Below are 13,070 nucleotides of genomic sequence, written 5' to 3' on the forward strand. Positions count from 1 at the left end.
GGGTACTTGACTTGACTTCTAGCTTCCGTAACTTCGACATTCAACCAAAAGCGTTCTGCAATGACTTCAACATCTTTTTTTCTTTTTTCCTGTTTCTTTCATCACTTTTCTTTTTTCATTTTTTCATTTTTTCATTTTTTCAATTTTTTCTTTTGCTTTTTTTTCGTCCTTTTTTTTCCTCATCTTTTCATTCTTTTTCATCTTTTTTTTTTTTCTCTTCTTGAAAATGGTCTTCTATTCATTCCCTTAGTCACAAATGGATACACCTTAAAAACTGGGCTTCGCCAACTAAATTGGGTTAGAATTAACAATCCCTTCTTAGAACGGGTTGATATCTTCTCTCTTCGAGAGGGGATGATTCTGTGGGAAAAAGGCTTGCCTTCCGTCATCGATATGGAAAACAAGGAGCTAGTCCGGGTTCGTCCTAGAATCATCTAAAAGCCTGTCATAAGCCTGGTTTTGATGGAGGTTTTCTACCGCCAGACATGGAATAGGTAAAGGAATCAAACACAGGATCCTAGTGTACCTTACATTTTGAAACGGGACATATTTCTATACCTGCCTTTGAGTGTGTTGTGCATTTTATCATGTTTCCGGAATGATCGAGGATTGAAAACAAGACATATTGGGAAACGAAACTGCAACCTTTTATTGGAATGGCAAAAGCTAAACAGACTCGAAAGAACGATTCCTAGGACACACCCTAGGTTATCGCGGAACAAACGACTCAACTTCAAGAAAAGAAAGTCCTGGACTCGACTAGACTAATATAAGAAAACAGATCCCGACTCATAATTTTTAAATCTAGTCCTGAGTTTTCTCTTGTTCAGCTGTCAACTTAGATGCTCGGCTCTTGTCCTTGATCCCTTTGATGGTCTGCCTCCATCCCGAGGTAGTCTTCTGAGGATGTACGCCAATGATGAAGGTCGGTGAATCGAATTGTCCTTTATTAACTTCATTAACGAGAGGAGTACATTCTGGAGCAAGACACCCGACTTGAATTTAATTCTTCGGGTTTGGCAAGAATTCAAAGCAATCCACAAATATCTTCCCGATGAACACCCCTTTCAAGTGACATGGGCAGATAAGATGGGAATAATCGACATTGTCTTCGACAGAAACAAAGTTGGCGTGATCGCCAAATGGATTGGTGATGTTATTGGGTTTTATGGCTGGCATTGGGAGCGTTCCGTTCTCAATCATGACTTGGATTTCGTGGTTTAGACGATAGCACCTTTCAGTATCATGGCCTTTCCCTTGATGAAAGGCACAATAGGCATTTGGTTTGTACCATTTACCTTGTTGCTCAGCGGGTGGGTCCGGAGTTGGACCAATAGGCTTCAGCTTTCCTTGGGCTATGAGCCTTTGGAGAGCGAATGTATAAGTGCATCCGATATCGGTGAATGCCCTCGGAGTTTGGCGCTGCGACTTCTTCGATTGCCCTTCTAAGAGATTGATGGCTTCATCAATATGGGTCGTTGCTGGGGCCTTGGCCTTAGACGATGAGGCCCCTTGGTACTCTTTCGGCTTTTCAGCCTCTGCCCTTATGACATCATCTTCTACCTTTATCCCGATTCTTATCAATTCTTTGAAAGAGCCAAAATTCTGGTATTTAAGAGCATTGCGGTAAATAGGTCGTTGATTCTTTACGAACTTATCTACCATTTCAACTTCGTCAGGCTTCTTGGGTAATTTCACGCTTTCAGCGCGCCATCTTGCAAGGAATTCAGTAAAGTCTTCTTTGTCTTTCTGTGTCATCACTTCCAATGTTCTTATGTTGGTTTGAATCTCGACATTATCAACATAGTGCTTGCAGAACTCCACCGTAATATCTTCGAAAGTGGGGAAGTTCTTAAGGTCAAGATTGTAGAACCACTCCTTCGGTGTTCATCCGGGGATTGAGCGAAAATTTCGAGAGCATGTCGTGAAAGAGCACTCCCTTCAGTGCTAAGTACCCCTTATAGGCCTTAACATGGTGGACTGGATCTTTTGTGCCCTTAAACTTTGGGATGTCAGTGAGTACCATGTTCGTGGGCAACTTATCCTGAATTGGGGCATAGGCCCTAGCATTTTCGTAATGGATGTTCTTCCCCTGGGATAGTTTCAGACGGTCCTCAATGAACTTGAACCGTTTCTCTAGATCTGTCAGAGGTGGGGTAGATGAAGAGGAATATTCACCCAGCTTGGATTCGATCACATTTATTCTGGCCATTATGAGGTTCACGGCCTCAGTGAGTTTGTTAACAGCATCTTCCATTGCTTGAAGTCGGGTTTTTGGCGGCCTTTCTACAAGAAAACCCCGAACTGAGTCAATATTCAAATGTAAGAGCCCCTGCACACTTAAGGACATGACACCAACTTGACTCAAATAAAGACTCGACTTAAGACTGAGCTAACCGAACGGTTCGACTAACGGTTGGATTTAGACCTCGATTCATTTTGGACTCGACAAAACGACACGACCCAAACCATCATAACTCGATTCTAAACTGGACTCGGTGTGACTAAACCCGTGATTGGACCAACATAGCCCATAGGTTTAAGTGAAATGCCCTAAATGGCCTAACTTGGACGTTTCTGTGGACTATCCTAGACCAATTGGTCGACCCACATGACTCGAAGCCCAAGAGGTGAGCTTGGGTGACCCAACAAGGTCGTGTTCTAGATACCTAGGACGAAACATGCCTAGCCAAACACGGCTAGGACCCGGACACGACTCAACGCATTTCATGCTTGGTTAAGGTTCGAGAGGCATTTTGGATTGAATTTGAAAAAACGAATAATTGATTTGAAAATGAGATTTGAAATGGGCAGCATGCCGGCTATAAAAGCTCATTTTGGGCCGAAAAATCTAGTCCTACTTGGGCAGCATTCCGCGTTTTTAAAACCATGCTATTTTGAAAGTAAGTTGTTCAAAAGTTCTATTTTGAAATTGATATGGAAAATTTGGAAAGACTCGGGAAAATCACCTTGCACATTGTCATTCTCATGTTATAAGGATGTATGTGCCTAGACATTTCTAAGTCTCGGCAAGTCTTCTACAAGAAGGTCTATGCCCTCCATCCTTTTAGGTCTAATAGAGCAAGGGCCTTTAGGTAGAGTACCTAGAAGAGCATCCCCACCCTCAAGAACCACGACGAGGCGGAGCGGAAGCAAACAATGTGCAAGCACCTGGCATATTGGGACGTCGCCCCCACGCGTCACAAAGAAGCGCTGGGACGGCCCGGGAAAGTCCTTAAGGGTTTATGCATGAATCGTAGCACTACGAGTAATGTTTTACTTTCCAATACTTTCTTTTCAAGTTTCACCTCGGAGGAAAAGACCCTAGAAACAAAGTGTAACTAGTCCTCTTTTCCCCAGCGGAGTCGCCAAACTGTGGACAAGGCCCGCGGGATCCACACTAGGCATAATCGACTCGAGGTTCTTTTGAATCGAATTAAGACAAATTAGAGTCGCCACCAAGTTTTATGGGAACTTGGAACCGTTCAAGTCAACTTTACACCTTTCATCGAAAAGCAGAAAGCCAATCGACTACGAGTGATTAAAGATAAAGACTTGTACCCTATATCACACGATTTGAATGACTCTCGTAATCCAATGGTATTTAGACGGATCCACAAACCACAGATCTTGAGTAAGGGGTGAGGGTACGTGTTTGGAAGCCCGTAAGGACACCTAACCCCGCCCGTCGATAATGGCCTCTACTATGTCAAGTATCGGATTTCAAACAAGGTCGTAGCTACTGCAATATATGATATGCAAACATCATTTTAAAACCCTAACATGTGAGGTTTCTATGTCGATTTAGATGCAACTAAACTAACTTGGTCAAAGTTGTAATTTAGCATGTGGGTTGATTGATCTAACAACATACAAAACAAAGCAAACAAGGCTTGATGGGAATGGGGGAGCCATTGGGATCCACCCTATTACAACCCAGGCATTTCATGCCGACACAACGAGAAATTAGAGATACAACTCGATCTAAATACAATTGCTATAAACGACACCATACACGACACATGGCCATTCGGACTAGGAAAACATGCACAAAGTGGTGGCCCACGGTTTACATGACTCACGGCCTTGGGTCACTCCTCGTAATGCGTGCTTTCGCTTAATCTTATCGAATTAGACATTAGGTCACACACCAAAGCATGATTAGCATAAATCAGGCCATGTCGCTTTGAACAACATGCGATTTACTACGCTCTTACACGAATTGGAACACAACCATCAAACCAAATGAGACTAAGGTTTTTGAAGAAGTTTTGACTCGATAAAAGTAAAACAAACTTAAAAATTACAACTCGATGAACAAACTATAAATTGCAAGCTACAAAACAACAAAGAACAAACGATATATAAAAAAACGAAGCAAGAAAGACAAGAGACACGGCCACCCTCACGGCCAAGCCACGGTCACCCTAATTCCTAGGTTAGATTCATTAGTTAGATCAAATGATTGCGAAACGAATTAAAAAATGAGTTAGAAAACAAGTTAGAAACGACGTTGATCGATTGAGACGATATCGCGCGAATATGCATTCTACACGGCCTAATAAAGGGTCCAATTAGGTCACAAAGTTACAAGATTAACGCTTACTCATCGAGTGTTAATAGGAAGGTGCTAATCACGCACTCCTATGCTAGCGAGAAATCAAGTGAAAAGAGAGATGCATTCAATTAGGGTATAGAATTGTTAATCGATTTTTAAGGCTATGTCGATGCCACCTAACATGTCTAATTAGGTTATTAAAACGATCTAAAGTCATCTAAATGAATCATATGTTAACAATAAGAGGTCGAACTAACGTGCAACGGGTCCTAGGGTAGGTCGAATTGAACAAAACAAGCGAGGGGTCAAAAGCGACGCACAAAGTTAGAATTCGTTTTACTAATGTCCTACATTGAACACGAGGATATGTAAATGAGAAGGGGGATACGACCGACCGATGTGGCGGATTTCTTTCCCAACTCAAGTCAATGCGGGTGTTCATGGTGGTACTTTAACTCGTACTCAAACTAAACTAGTTTCATAGTTAACGAAATCAAGCGATAAACAAAACGATAAACGAAGTAAAAACGGACTATAAAAAACAAACATAAAAAAACGAAATAAAAGGGAGAAGAGGAGGAATTGATGCACCCTCAACCTACATGTATCATTGACACCGTCTTGGGTCGTAATCGATCGTAGATTTTATCTCGAGAGGTCGTCGTCGACGAAGGAACAAAGCAACAACACGTTTTTTTTAAATCTGGACAGCAACTTTCAAACTGCAATTTCTCACTCGTTTCACGGTGAAATTAGATTTAAAAGATGTTTTGAAAACTCGAAAGAGAGGAGAACAAAGATCTTAAAACCCACGCTCGTTCTGAGTTATTGGGCACGAAAAACGAGCACAAACAGAACTGGACAGACAGGAAAAGCCGCGAAAACAGAGTGTAGACACTCTGTTTTTTGAGGGGATTCGTGTACTCTCAAGGTCAATTTGGCTCGTGAATCTTTGTCTAAGATGTAGATGGATGTTATATGGTTAATTAGGAACAAGAAACTCGAATTTTAATGGAGACATGAAGGGGAAACGAATGGTATTTTGAGAGAGACACAAACTGTTTATCAGTTTGGATGTCTCGGTTTTTTCGAGGGTTTTGAGAGGCAATTAGGGTTTGTTTGTGGAGATTAGTGCTGGTTAGTGACGGTAGTATGTATGGATAACTTAGAGGAATGAATGTATGGCATAGGGGAGGTATTTATAGGGACTTAAAGTAGAGTAAAAGAGAGCAACAAGCAGTCGGGCTCCCTGTTTCGCTGCTGCTGTCCAGCAGCTTTCGTGAGCTCGTGTAGAGTTTTGGAGGGGTGTTTCTTGGTGGTTAAGCTAGGGTAATATGGGTAGGATACTAGGGTATGGTTTAGGGTTAATGGGCACGGGTTTAAGTGGTGTTTGGAGCGGGTTTGGGGCTTGGTGAAGCTGAACACGGGTAAGGGAAGGGTTTGGTTGTGCGGGCTGTTTGGGACGGGTTATTAGCTGGGTTGGAGGGATTTTGGACGGGGGCTTGCATGGGGTTAGAGCCTAGTTATGAGGGTGAGTGATGGGTTGGGTTATGGGTCAGGATTTGGCTCGAGTTTGCTTCGAAAATCGTGCTCAAATCGAGTTGAAAACGAGCTTAAAATCGCATATAAAACCATCGTAGAAAACCGAGTTCTTCAAATACGGTCTATAAATTGATTTAAATTGATTTTTCAAATCAAGTAACTTAAGAATGATTTTTCAAATCAAATATCTATTTTATTTTCAATAAAATAAACTTAAGAAAATAAATTCAAATTAAAACAATAAAATGAATTCACTTTAATAAAACAAATATTAATTTAAATATCATTTAAATTGATAAAATATTTCATCGACGGCGCCCATTCTACATCGTAAAACGAGCTCCAAATAATGACAATGACAACCAACTAAAGAATACATGTGTCCTATCATCATCGGGTGTTTGTCGGGTTCTCTATAAATTCCAATATCGACGGATACAAGTATCAACAACATGCTAGTTGCTTATATGCTAATTGCTCACATGCTTATGTACTTACATGCTTATATGCTTGCGTTCAATGTCCTTGTCTATGCGACTGCGGATTTGTGTGGTCACTAACCATGCAGGTAATCTGGAGAAGAAAAATGCAGTCAAACTGAGTACTGGATTCTTCCCAGCGAACATCACCCATCAAGTTCAAGGGCTTTAACCCCGTCAATTACATGGCACACGCTACCTCCCAGCGAGCAGCAACTCATATCCCCGGCGAGTCCTGAGAAGTTTCTAACTCCCCAGCGAGTACCGATTTTCAAATGGAAGTCACACAGGCCTTTCAAAGATCCTCACAACATCATTCATGATACCGACGCAAAGCTCTCTCTAAATGGTTTTCCAGAGACTCTTGCTTAGATGATTTATCTCCACGGAGTTCGTTTAGAACCCCCAGCAAGTTGGAGTTCGTTTCTCCCTAACCCAACCTATCAACGTCAACCTGGTTGGAAGTCATTACCGGACAATATCTGGAAATAAGCCCGATGTTTCAAGTTATTTCCCGCTGTCGATCATTCGACCATCGATGGCTGGCGAGCCTCAAAATGCACCTTAAACATAGCTGGCGAGCCTTTGAACGCACACAACAAACAATTCAAAGACATATCCGAAGATGCCTCAGGTATGACTCTTTCCTATGGCTGCCGAGCCTTAAAACGCATCACATTCAACACGGCTGGCGAGCCTTTGAATGTACACAACAAACAATTCAACGACATATCCCGAAGATGCCTCAGGTATGACTCCTTCCTATGGCTGGTGAGCCTTAAAAGGCATCACATTCAACACGGCTAGCGACCCTTTGCGTGCAAACAATTGAAGGACATATCCCGAAGATGCCTCAGGTATGAGTCCTTCCTATGGCTGGCGAGCCTCAAAACGCACCACCTTCAACACCGGCTGGCGAGCCTTTGCGCGTAAATGATTCAAGGACGTATCCCGAAGATGCCTCAGGTATGACTCCTTCTTATGGCTGGCGAGCCTTTATACGTAGTCTAATGGACTTTAAACAGCCCGAATAAAAAGTCAACAGACTCTAAAACGTTCCCGACGGCAGGTCCTAGACTCGAATCCCCGAGTCGCCTCAACGTCGGCCTTCCCGACGGCAGGTCCTTGGCTCAAACCCTTTTGAGTCGTCTCGACGTCGCAATGGTCTTCTGGTTATAAACTTCGATTGACCTGGAGGCTATACTTTGACTTTCGCCCCGTCTAAGCCTCAGTCAAAGTGGGGGCGCTGTAGATACCCAGTTTCTGCACGTTCCAAAAACCACCCGATGATGATCGGACTATAATGTGTTTTTGATATGCGTGCGTGGATTGGCTATACATGGGATGGTTTAATGCACTAATCGAATATGAAAAATGATTTCAAAAGTTTTCTATCTTCATTTGCATTAAAATAACACTATTTAGAGTTAAAACCGTCTTCAGACCCAAAACCGACTCAGAAACCCGCAACTCGAGCCAACCTGAGTCAACCCAAATCCCGAATGTCAAAAATAATGCCATGAATGGTTTTATCTTGCAATTTGCATTAAAATGACCCTACTTAGAGTCTAAACCGACATCGGGCCAAAAACCGACTCGAAATTCAAATCCCGACTCACACGGGCCAAACCCGAGTCAAAGACACAAAATACCTACCCCAAATATCACCCAAGAGGAAGCTTACACGTCTAAGAAACCATCAAAGACCACAAATCACAACCAACAAAACATTGGTTAGAACAAATGGAAAATCCAAATTTGCGAAAAGGACAATACACCATTTGTATCACAAGGTAGCTCGCGCCTCAATGGGGTGTCTGCTTAGCCTCTAAGCAAACTCAACCGACCTACCACCCCACATTTCTCTATAAATACCAACCTTCACACACCATAATCCTTACGCGAACGTCCGCCTCCTAACCTCTCTCTTAAACTTCTAGACTCGACTTCTTAAGTCACAAAATCGACACGTGTTTACGACCTACCGATCGTAAACACAAGCCTTACACATTTTGTTTGGTACCGTTGCCGTGCATTCGACCGACCCATTTGACCAACTCAATTCATCAATCAACATGTTTTAATTAACATATTTTCAACTCATTTTCAAAACAAAATCCCTTTTTAAGGCACTCTTTTAAACTTCTTTGACCGTGAGTAGTCGCTACGAGAAAACCGTCTCTAAAGTCGTCTACGTTGCAAACATCAATACACGTAAGTTTGAGGGTGTAAATATCTCATTTATTTCATGTCTTTTCTGTTTTTATGAGCTTATATGCATGAACAATGCATAACACGATTCAAATATAGGTTAGACGAGCCAAAACCGAGTTTTGGCCCGAGACAGAAGCCCTTTGCTATGCAAAGAGGCTCGCGCCTCTTGTGGGTTTTTCGGGTCAGACTCAAACGTGTTTGTTCTCGTCTTTCCTCTTTATTTCATTTCTTATTTGTAATCGGTTTTACCATTTCAAATGTTTCAAATCGTTTTTATGACAAACGTTTTAGCCATAAATCATAATCACCCTTGGTTACATATACCATGACGGTTTAATCCGTGACTCGGTGATATTATTTGGTTAATTACATTTTAAAGGAAATTCTTTTCTTTTATTTACCATTTTAATTCATTTTTATGATAAACATATTTTGACCATTACAAAAATCATCCCTGGTTCTTTATACCATGACGGTTTATTCCGTGACTCGATAATATTATTGGCTAATTACATTTTAATGGGATACCCTTTTCTTTTATTTACCATTTTTCTCATTTGTTTACATTTGTAAATATATTAGTCATAATTCATAATCATCCTTGGTTCTTTATACCATGTCGGTTTAATCCGAGTACGATGACAAACTTGACTAATTTCAAAGAAATGAACTTAACATATTTAGTTCAAATCAAACATTTTACATTTTTATTTGTAAATTATGCTTTTCAAACTTGCAAATCCGACACGAATATTACTAACACAATAGTAATTATTTCGAGTCATGCAAATCATACTTGCAAATTATTAATCACAAAAAACGGTTTTAAACAACCTTTTTACAACCAGGAGACGCTCCATGTGTCGTCGTCTGACTCGCGCCCCAAGAGGCTATCTGTTCTCATATTTCAAAACCAGGGCAGAGCCCTTTCCTCGCCAATAGGCTCGCGCCGCAATAGGGCAGCCTGGCACCGTTCTGTCTCATTTTGGTACTTGTCTAGGACGATCCCGATTACGGTTAATCCGAATACATGACGGATTAGATTGACAAATTTACGTTTATACACTTTGTCATTAACACACTTTTTCAATTAATGGATCGTGTTAAGCATCATAACCCGAACTTTGTAAATGGATGTTTAATTTCCGTTTTCGCATGCAAATCAATGTAAATCCAACTTTGACACCGATTTCTTGGTACATGCATAAACAACCGACTTACGAAATATTCACATGTTAGGTTAAGACTTTTGAATGCGCATTCATGCATTTAAACCGTTTAATCAACTTTTGTACTTAAACAACCACGATCGATCAGTAGAGGCTGCTAACGCGGGCGGGATTGGGTGTCCGATGAAAGGGCTTCCCAATACGCACCCTGATGTGACCATAATTAGCGCATATTTAGCCCCTGAATTAGCCTTGTTCCCATGCTTTTTAGTGCATATTTGGGTCATTTATTATCTTTAGTTCTTTGTTTTGCATATTCTTTGAGATTTTGATCCCTTGGTAGGAAAGGAGTAAGAATCTTGCATTTTCATGGCAAAACAAGACTAAATTGATCGAATCCAATGACCAAGCATCAAGGAGAGACAAGATTAGAAAGCCTTTGTACATATGATAGTAGATGAGCAATGTTGAGAAAGGATCCTTGAGTCCCCAAGGAAATCCTCAAGGAATTTCATGAAGAAAAGGGAAGAAAAGAAGAAGAATTTGTGCTGAGCTACAATCCGAGCGGATTGTCTCCAATGCGCCCGTCTCTTCACAGCAGAATCCGAGCGGTTTCCTCCAAAGACGCTCGGATTACACCGCCAGAATCCGCCCGGATTCCCTCGAATCCGCTCGTCTTCCACCACCAGAATCCGCCCGTCCCGACCCCAATACGCCCGGATTCCTCTACAGCACGATTTCCTCTTCTCCAAGTTAAAAAGAAAGAAGCCCTTCCTTCGGAAAATACCGGCTCCTCCCTGCTCAATATAAAAAGTGTAATTACTAGTTTAGCCCTTAGTTAACCCTAATGCATCCTCCCTAATTTCCACTATAAATACCCCATTAGTCTAATTAGAGGAGCATGTTCTTCTTATCAATAATTAGAGTAGTTAATATCAATCAAATCTCTCTTTAGTTTTGTAATCAACAATTAACCAAGTTCTAATACAAGTTTTATTTCCTTAAATCTCTCTTTTTTTCATCCTTTATTTTGGGTAATTGAAGATTATTTGGGTTATTGTTGGGAGATTGACAACCTCTCAATCAAGCATCAAGTACTTCTTTTATCTTTGCTTTATTATTGGAATCATTAGTAGGTATAATTCTCTTAATCCCTTTTTAATTATTGTTAATTACTTTCATTTATTCATCATGTTTCATATTGTTGGTATAATTGACAACCTTGCTAGCATGATCAACATGATAATGAGTGAGTAGTCTCTTAGCTAGGGTTAATGGGTGATTAGGGGAAACCAACATGGGGAATGATTCATGCTTAAATTAATATGCTTTCATGTTTTATTTGCTTGCTTGTTTTGATCTCAACTCATGCACATGTTATATTTGATGAAATGCTAAGCCTATGAATCCTTGCATTTACCACCATCTCCTACCTTTTCAATGAGACTTGTAAGACATAACCCAACTCGAGTCTCATTAGACCATGCATGTTGTTGAGTAGGGAAGACTAAGTCGACTTGTAGGTGTTGTACAATCTAATCGATTCGGCTCCGGGACCCAAACTTTCCTAGGATTGTAAGATATAACCCAACTCAATCCATCACAACAATAATTGCTTGCTTATAATTTGAGAACATGTTTGTATGATCAATTCCCATGATTCCCCTATGATCCCATGACACCCTAGTGCTTTTTAATCAATTGTTTACACCCCTTTTAATTCATCTTGCTAGTTTATTTTCATTGCTATTTTAGTTAGTGACCTTCTACATCAACCCAATTTGTGACACCCCTAAGACACCACTAGTTTCAATAGAAATCTCATTTCAATCCCCGTCCCTTGGGATCCGACCTTTACTTGCCCCTTTACTAATAGTAGAGTTGTTTGTGAAGTTATAAATTGTGTTTTGATTCGGACGTCATCCAACGACCACACCTTTAATTGTGAACACGAAACGGACCGATCAAAAATGGCGCCGTTGCCGGGGACGGTGTTTGTTTGATTTAGATTTCCTTTTTATTGTTATTAGTTGTGTCTTTCTTCGCCTTGGGGAAGTAAAATTCCTCAAGGTTTGTTCTAATTGTTTTCGAGTTGTTTGATATTTTGCATGTCTAGAAGGTCACAATGTGATTTGTTACCTTTTGACCGTGAAATTGAAAGAACCTTGACAAACAATAGGAGACTTGTTAGGAGGAATTTAAGAGGTATTAGTGAAGTTGTTCAACCAAATATTGAGTTCACCAACCCTTTCGCAATAGAAGGAGAGGAGAACCCGTTACACAATACCCCACAAAATCAACCAACAATGCCTAAATTCTCCTCACACTCCGTACCCACCGAGGAGAACCTACCCAATGGTACTTCTACACCGCAACATCTAACCGGAAATTTTATTGCCAAATCCGCCTTCATCCAATTAGTTGAAAGGAGCTAATTTGGGGGGATGCCTAGTGAAGACCCTCATTCTCATATGGAAACCTTTTGCGACTATTGTGATGCAATCTCTCAAACGGGTGTGACTCAAGGCCAAATTAGATGGGTCTTATTTCCTTTTTCTCTAATCGCCACCGCGAAGCAATGGTTGAAGGGCCTTGACAAGGCCACCCTCGGAATAGATTCTTGGAAGAAGTTGGCTCTAGCTTTCTATAAAAAATTCTACCCACCGGAAAAGACTAACATGCTAAGAGCTCAAATCACGGGTTTTAAGCAAAGGGATGAAGAATCTTTGTATGAAGCTTGGGAGCAGTTCAAGGGAATTTGTAGCTCATGTCCTCACCATGGACTTAGCTAATGGTTCTTGGTACAACAATTTTGGAATGGTTTATATGAGGATTCAAGGAACATTCTCAACATGGGATCAAATGGAATGTTCACCGAAGTTGATGACAATCAAACATGGAACAAGATTGGGGAAATGGCGGTCCATAACTCACAATATAGTGGACCTCGCAAGGCTACTAGAGGAGGAAAGCATGAAGTGGACTCCGTTACTCAATTGGGTGCTCAACTTAGTGCTCATATTGACACAATCAATTTGAAGTTTGAAAAAGCTATGGCTAGACTTGAAGAAGTCTCAAAATCACCAAAGCATCATGTTAATGCCATGA

General features: G+C 41.0%; 1 non-coding gene across 1 annotated transcript; it reads right to left on the reverse strand.

Annotated features, from left to right (window-relative positions):
• Window positions 1-12,640: 12,640 nt before the first annotated feature.
• LOC141645655 (small nucleolar RNA R71) lies at window positions 12,641-12,747 on the reverse strand. The gene has a single exon (XR_012545133.1). It is a non-coding gene; the product is annotated as a small nucleolar RNA R71 (small nucleolar RNA).
• Between the last annotated feature and the right edge of the window lie 323 nt (window positions 12,748-13,070).

The sequence above is a fragment of the Silene latifolia genome, chromosome 2 (genome assembly GCF_048544455.1).
Source record: "Silene latifolia isolate original U9 population chromosome 2, ASM4854445v1, whole genome shotgun sequence".
NCBI lineage: Eukaryota > Viridiplantae > Streptophyta > Magnoliopsida > Caryophyllales > Caryophyllaceae > Silene > Silene latifolia.